The sequence below is a fragment of the Dermacentor andersoni genome, chromosome 1, assembly GCF_023375885.2.
Source record: "Dermacentor andersoni chromosome 1, qqDerAnde1_hic_scaffold, whole genome shotgun sequence".
NCBI lineage: Eukaryota > Metazoa > Arthropoda > Arachnida > Ixodida > Ixodidae > Dermacentor > Dermacentor andersoni.
This window is the reverse complement of record NC_092814.1, coordinates 358490364-358497535: the sequence shown is the minus strand read 5'-3', so window position 1 is coordinate 358497535 and position 7172 is coordinate 358490364. Positions and strand designations below refer to the sequence as shown.

The 7172-nt window shown below is 49.8% G+C and overlaps 1 pseudogene; it reads right to left on the bottom strand.

Moving 5' to 3' along the window:
- Positions 1 to 279: 279 nt before the first annotated feature.
- LOC126516603 (uncharacterized) lies at positions 280 to 7172 on the bottom strand (annotated as a pseudogene).

The window sequence follows — 7172 nt, the reverse complement described above, 5'->3', positions numbered from 1 at the left end:
TGGAAGTTACACGGAACAATAATCATAGACGCAGTCCGAGGTCTCGGTTTGCTGGAGACAACCTGGAGGCATAAAAATTATGCTTCAATTTCGTGAAATAGCAAAGCCTGTTGCCCAGGTTGGGCGCGTTATTTTCTGCAGATGCGCATGCTTTTAAACCATTGCAGCACTTAAGCATATGTCGGGGGTTTGTCTCAGAAATTCTCGCATTAGGTCGGCAAAGAACCAGGAGAGGATGTAGGGGCACCACTCTCTTCGCTCGAAAGAACCAGCGTGACCTCAGAACAAGCAGGACTGTTGTATGGCAAGGCAGAATTTTATGCGTGCCCTTTTGGGGATTGCATTGGTAAAACGTTTCTTTGAGCCTGCAGTAAAACGCGCACTACGGATCGTCCTCTGGGCGCTGGCCGCACGGCGTGAGTCCCCGCTCGCCGTTGCCGGCTCGCCCTGCGCCGGCCGGGCCATCGCCTCGATGATCTGCTGGACAGCCCAGAGTTGTTCTTTTGGATTGTCGCTCCCTGCGGCTGCTTAGAGTCGCGGCGTGATCGTCCCAGACTTGGCTTCTTCCTGATACTTGATGAAATTGCACAGCATGTGTGTGAAGCCGGCCGTCTCCCTTTGGCAGACTCTGCACTTGTCCGTCGGGTGCAACTCGGGATACATTCTGTGCATGAGCGACGGTCTTGGGAGTGAGCCCGTCTGCAGCTGACTGAATAAAACGGCTTGATCTCGACTCAGCCCCGAGCAAGGGGGTGGGAGGGTTCTGCGAGCCAGGCGAAAGCCTTGGTTATCTCGTTGTATTCGGTCATTCGGTCCTTGGTGATGAACCGCAGAGGCCAGTCTACCGAGGCGCGGTCAGTTAGCGCGCGCGCCTCGGCGTGTGCCGTCTCATTGTGGTTGGCGTTGCAGTCCGATGCCTCGCCCGCGTGCGCCGGGGACCAGTTGATTCTCATTTGTGGTTTGCTGCCCTCGTCGTTCTTTGATGTCTGCAGTATGCGCACCACTTCATTTGCTATCCAGCCTTTGGGGTAATTTTTCACCGCCTGCCTCGAGTCACACAGCACCGTGTGACAGTCGTGGCCACCTCCTCCGCTTGCTCTGCCTTGGTGCATCTCATGCTGGCGGTCGTGCGAACGGTGCCGGTTGCGTCGACGACAACCGTCGTGAAGCCGTGTAGCTTGGCGTACTCAGCTGCGCCCATGTAGCGTGCGTGTCCGTAGGCCGCGTGCTCGTCTATTAGCGCCTTGGCTCTCGCCGCTCTCCTCCCTTTGTTATACCCTGGGCGCATGTTCCTCGGTGTCGAGTCCACTCTGATGGGAAGCTGCGTCTGCTTCCTGCCTTGGTATCCAATTCCCAGGTTATCTAGGATTTTCCGGCTGGCCTTGATCGTAGAGAGCCTTTCAAATTGAGCGGCGCGTTGGGCCTCCACTATCTCCTCTAGCAGTGTTGTGCACCCCCAGCTGCAGGAGGCGGTTGGTGCTCGTTGTTTCGAACAGCCCCAGTGCCACATTGTAGGCTCTGCGGATGAGTACATCTATCTTGTCTCTCTCGCTGTTCTTCCACTTGTGGTAGGCCGCCACGTACGCTACGTGGCATATGCCGAACGAGTGGATGAGTCTGATCAGGCTCTCTTCCCTCATTCCGCTTTTCTTGGTTGTGACACACTTGAGTAGTCTCGTGGTGTTCGCCGCTTTTGTCATGAGCCGAGTGACAGTCTCGCCGTTTCTGCCGTGCATCTCGATCGTCATTCCCAACACCCCGATCTCGTTGACTGTTGGGATTACATTTCCTTCTCTGATCTTGACTTTGATTGCCTCGTACTCTTTCGGGTTGCTCTTGGGTTCGCGGTGCTTGACGGGCGGGTATACGAGGAGCTCCAACTTGCTCGGCGAGCATCTGAGCCCCGTTCCGTCGAGTCTTCGATCGCGTCGACGGCCGCCTATAGAGTGGATTCGATGTGGGCATCGCTGCACCCCTTCCACCCACAGCGTTATGTCGTCTCCATATATCGTGCACTTTTGGGGCAAATAATTTTGAGTCTTTGTCGAAATGGAGATTGATTAACACAAAAGATCAATATGACATTAGTTGTAAAGCTGGGCAAGAGTGGTGCAGAAATTTATCAAATGTTGCAAAAGGCAAAAAGAAAACGATGCCTAAAAGGAAAGAACTGCGTTCGAGGAGGTGCAGCATTTGCAGGAAGGACGTGAAGATGGTAAAGACGGTACACGATAAGGACTGCCCTCCCCCTCGTGCGAAGATTGAACCATCGATCGTGCGCGTTCTCTTGTGTTCAATGACCAGCGAATGACTGTTAGAATGATATCAGAAGCAGTCAGTCTGAGAAAGTTGTCCGTTAACACGATTTTGACTAAACAGTTGGAAATGAAAAAGGTTTCTGCCAAGACGGCGTCGGATTGCCGACTACACAGCACAACTTGCGTTAGAATGAATGTTGCATTGATCGGAAAACTTCAGATGAAAACGATAAATTCTTGCAAATGGTAGTCACTGCCGACGAAACCTAAATTTACGATTACAACATCGAGATGAAATCGCAGAGCACGGAGCGGAAAAATAAAGGCGAGTCAAGGCAACAAACAACGGGAGAACAAAGCGAAATTGAGGTCGTATTGATCGTGTTTTCGACTGCCATGGAATTGCTCACCACGTATTTCCACCTGACGGTGAAACTGTCAAGGCAACTTTCTACGTGGAGGTCCTGAAGCGTCCTACGTAGGGCGTGCGACCAGAACTGTCGAAAGAGGGGCGCTGAATTCCCCCCCCACGATAATTCCCGTGCGAAATCTGGACTGATAGTGCGTGAGTTTTCGGCACACAGATACATCATCACTATTCCATCACTATAAATGCAGGAACACCCTCCCTACTTGCCGCATTGTTTTCCCTTGCGGCGCTTTTCTTCCCGCAAATGCCAACTGGTGCTCCGGGGACTGAATCTCAGGGCTGTAAAGACAATTCAAACGGAAATGACACCGCTGTTGAACCGCTTAAGAGAAGAGGACCTCCAAGGGTGCTTAAAACAACGGAAGAAATTGAGAGTAATGATGCGGTTAGCATTCTTTGCCTACTTCAGCCGTTTAGAGTTAGTGAGTGAGTGAGTGAGTGAGTGAGTGAGTGAGTGAGTGAGTGAGTGAGTGAGTGAGTGAGTGAGTGAGTGAGTGAGCGAGTGAGTGAGTGAGTGAGTGAGTGAGTGAGTCCGTCTGTCTGTCTGTCTGTCCGTCCGTCCTCCTCTTACGCCCACCCAGTGACCCATGTTATCTACAATCTTGGGCCACTTGGTATGTGCTTGTGTTAGCGATGCCCGTTTAGTCATTCCATCGTCGTCATTACCCGCCGTGGTTGCTTAATGCTTTGTTGTCTTTCTTCCCCTTTTGTCTCTCTCTCTCTCTCTCTCTCTCTCAAATCCTGGATCAAATCCCGGACACGGCGGCCGCATTTCGATGGAGACGAAATGCAAAAACACCCGTGTACTTAGATTTAGGGACACGTTAAAGAACCCCAGTTTGTCAAAATTATTCCGGAGTACCCACTATGGCGTGCGTCATAATCAGATTGTCGTTTTGGCATGTAAACCGCCATAATTTTATTTATTTGCCGTCATTCCAGCTTCGTCATCTGACTCTCGTTGTGCCGTCGTCGTCACGCCTTCTACGCCGACCCAGGGGTCCGAGTTGTCTAATAGCTTCGGCCACAAAGTATGCGCGCGTGGTCATGATTCCGTCGTGGTCATTCCATCGTCGTCATCCGACACTCGCCAGCCGTCATTGTCACGCCATTGTCGTCACACAGTCATCCCAATATCATTGTCATGCCGCCGTCATCCCACTGTCGTTTTACCAGTGTGATCACGTCAGTGATGTCATCCCTTTGTCGTTATGCAGCCGTCGCCATACCGCCTTCGTCGTTCCATCAACGCGACTGTTTATTGTCATTCTATTGTAATCATGCTGTTATCATTCGATCGTCATTATTCGCCGTTGTCGACCATCGTCGTCATTGCGTCATCATCAGGCAGTCACTATCATGCGCCCGTTGTCACACCGTAGTCATGCCGTCGTGGTCGGGCCAGCGGCGTCACTCTAGCTTCGTACTCGTCACACCATCGTCGTCATACAAGTCTCTTGATGCAGTCGTCGTCACGCCATTGTCGTCATACACACGTCGTCATCTAATTGTCCTCATACCGTTGTCATGCTATCTTCGTCTTAGTCGTCGTCATATAGTCGTTGTCATACTGTAATTGTGATACCGCGTTTGATTGGGTCACCACTCTAGCGTAGATTGGGGCGAGACAGAGAAAGCCGTACCGACGTACACTGGAAACACCTTTATTTTAACGTTATTCCCTCGCTCGATTGTAGTATATCTTCTTTATCATGCGCGCCCGCTTATCATGTGCCACCGCCTAGTGGTGGCCACTACATATCCGTGTGAGTTTTCAACAAGCAACCAGCGCGAGGTAATCTCGGTCCAATTGAAGTGCTCGTTAGCCGGTGTATAAGCATGTTATGGAGGACTGTTGCACGCATGGTGTAGCCTCTGGCTAGAACCTAATCAAAGGCACTGTGCCGGCTGGCACGCATACATATAAAAGTAGAAAGACGCCGACAGGGCACTGCAGATATCCTTCAATTTATAGTCGTGAGTGCGAGAAACGGACATATACATGCACAAACTTTATTAGTAACTTCTGAATTTATAACTTCTGAAATGTACTGACATGAGGAGCAAGTGGTAGAAAAGTGACAGGGTCTCTTAAGATATCTCTTAAAAGGTGAACGGCGAAAGCCTTCTCTTCCTCCTCTTATCATTCGCATCTTTCTCTTTGCCTCTTCTCTTTCCCTTCTTTCTTTTAGTCATTACTGCCAACTACTCAGCATTTTTAGTCATTTGTAATCAATTGGGGTCATTACAAGCCGTCTTTAGATATGTTGCTCATATCATCGTAATTAGTTGTCTTTACAAGTCATTTCAGTCATTATTAGTCATTACTGCTCACTACTAAGCATACAGCCTAAGTGCCAGATACAACAAAAATGACCCAAATAAAACAGTTATGCAAAATAAACACAAAGAATAAAGCATTTATCCCGCACATGGAGAGCTGTTCGGCGTCCGGGAACAAGCCCTGGCCAACGTCACTCGTTTAGTGCCCTCGCTACCTTGGCAACTGACAGAATGAAGTTTGCGCACATATTTTCTACAAGAGTATTACTACTTAAACACGTCTCGCTGGAAGCTGGCGGTACCATCATATACCGAATTCACACTGCGCCGGTGCCGTTCGGTCGAGGAAAAAGAATTCGAAGCCGTCCTTGCTTTGTACGAGCGTTCTCTTCATCAGAACGACTAGACGGGATGACCCGCCTGGCTACCTGTCACATTTATAATAGGGGATGGGATGAACAGTGTTTTCCTTAGAACCTGCTGAGAAAGCGTATACCGTCATCCACTAAATGAAAGGAAGCCGCTTGCTTCTATTTTGAAGCCCGGTAAGTTGCCTTTGAAGGTCGCAAAATACTGCCGTGCGCGTGTGCCCCGTGAACATGCCACTAAACATGTGGGCTATTTTTTAAAGGTAAGGACATATACTAGCCTGTAGCGCTGCCTGGAATATCATCGAGTCTATGCAGGCTTGCATCATGGGCGTTTGTCTGTATAGTGTTATTGCATTAGTGGCGCACGTCAAACATCGGCAGTCATGCAAGCTGTTAGGCGCCGTCTGTAAGCGGCCAGAGGGGCGTATGGTAATGTTGACTACAACATCATAATTTAGTGTGCTTGATTAGGTAGTACTTTACGCTAAGATATGCTTACATGGCAGTGCGCTGCTGTTGGCTGCGTGCTGGGAAGTGGCTCAAAGAATGATGAAGACGAGAACAAACAGCAAAGTGCTTACTTTGCCGAAGTGATGCTCTCAAAACTTTAGTACAATTATCGGTGGTCGCTGAATTCAATGCTGGGGCTATCGGGCTACTACTTATTTACAGAGTTGTTATCGCACTTTTTAGACTACCTCACGGCAAGTGATCAAGTTCGAGATCGTGCTATAGTGATTGTGTACACTCTGATAGGAGAGGCCACCTTTCTTTCCTGTGGTTACAGCATTTCAAAAGCACTAGCAACCTGATGAATCAGTCAAAACTTAGTTTCAACCTTTGTAAATTGCAGCAACAACAAAAAAGAAACAGGCTAATAAAAAAACAAAGCCCAGTCTTAGCGACCACTTGCAAACTGTCTTCGCAAAACCTGTCATCCGATATCGAGAACGCATCTGGCGCGACGGCATAAGTATGATAACGCGCATCACATTTATAGCAAACAAATTTATTTCCTAATGTTTCCTAGAGACATGTAGACCAAGCCCTCATGTCTACAGTAGCCACACTGCGGACGTACTACGTACACCCCCTGATCTACAGCTTTGTTCGCTCTTTGGACGCCGTCTCATGGCAGGACCTCAAGCCGTGGTCGTTCCGCAAGTTGCAGGAAAGGAAGCAAGGGAGCAGCGCAGGTCACGCAGCAGCTGAGCTGGGCACAGGTTGCTTCTCCCAAAGCTCGTACCCCCCCTGTTGATACAGAGCTGGTACAGGCACACGCCCACATTAGGCGTCTCACTGAAGAGAACGCAACACTCAAAGCAGAAATCACTAACGTGCACACAGAGTTTGTAGCACTTAAAGATGAATTGTTTGGAAGAAATAGAACTACCCCTACACAAAACACTTCAACCCCACCCCCGGAAAAGCGGAAACGGGAAGAGCAGCCAGCGCACACAGTCACTCCAAATTCGGCACCGCAACGAGCAACCGCGCAGCCCACTCCACCGCAGGGAGCCATACCCGTCCAATATGCCACTCGCCAGAAGGTAGGGTAGATAGTAGCAAAGGCCATTCAGAGCCTTCAGATATCGCCACAAACTACTATGCAACCAGTCACAGCTGTACAACAGTCAGCGGCGCAACAACAATTCGCAACTCAACAGCAACACCCTTACCTTCAGATGCCGGAACGTATCATGAGGCTAGAGGAACGCATACTAGCACTGCCAGCTCGTCGAAGCCGGCGCCCCAAGAAAACAGCTCATCAGACCCTGCCAGATCTGTCAGATTCTCTAGGCTCACCAGAACCCCATCTTTTGCACGCAT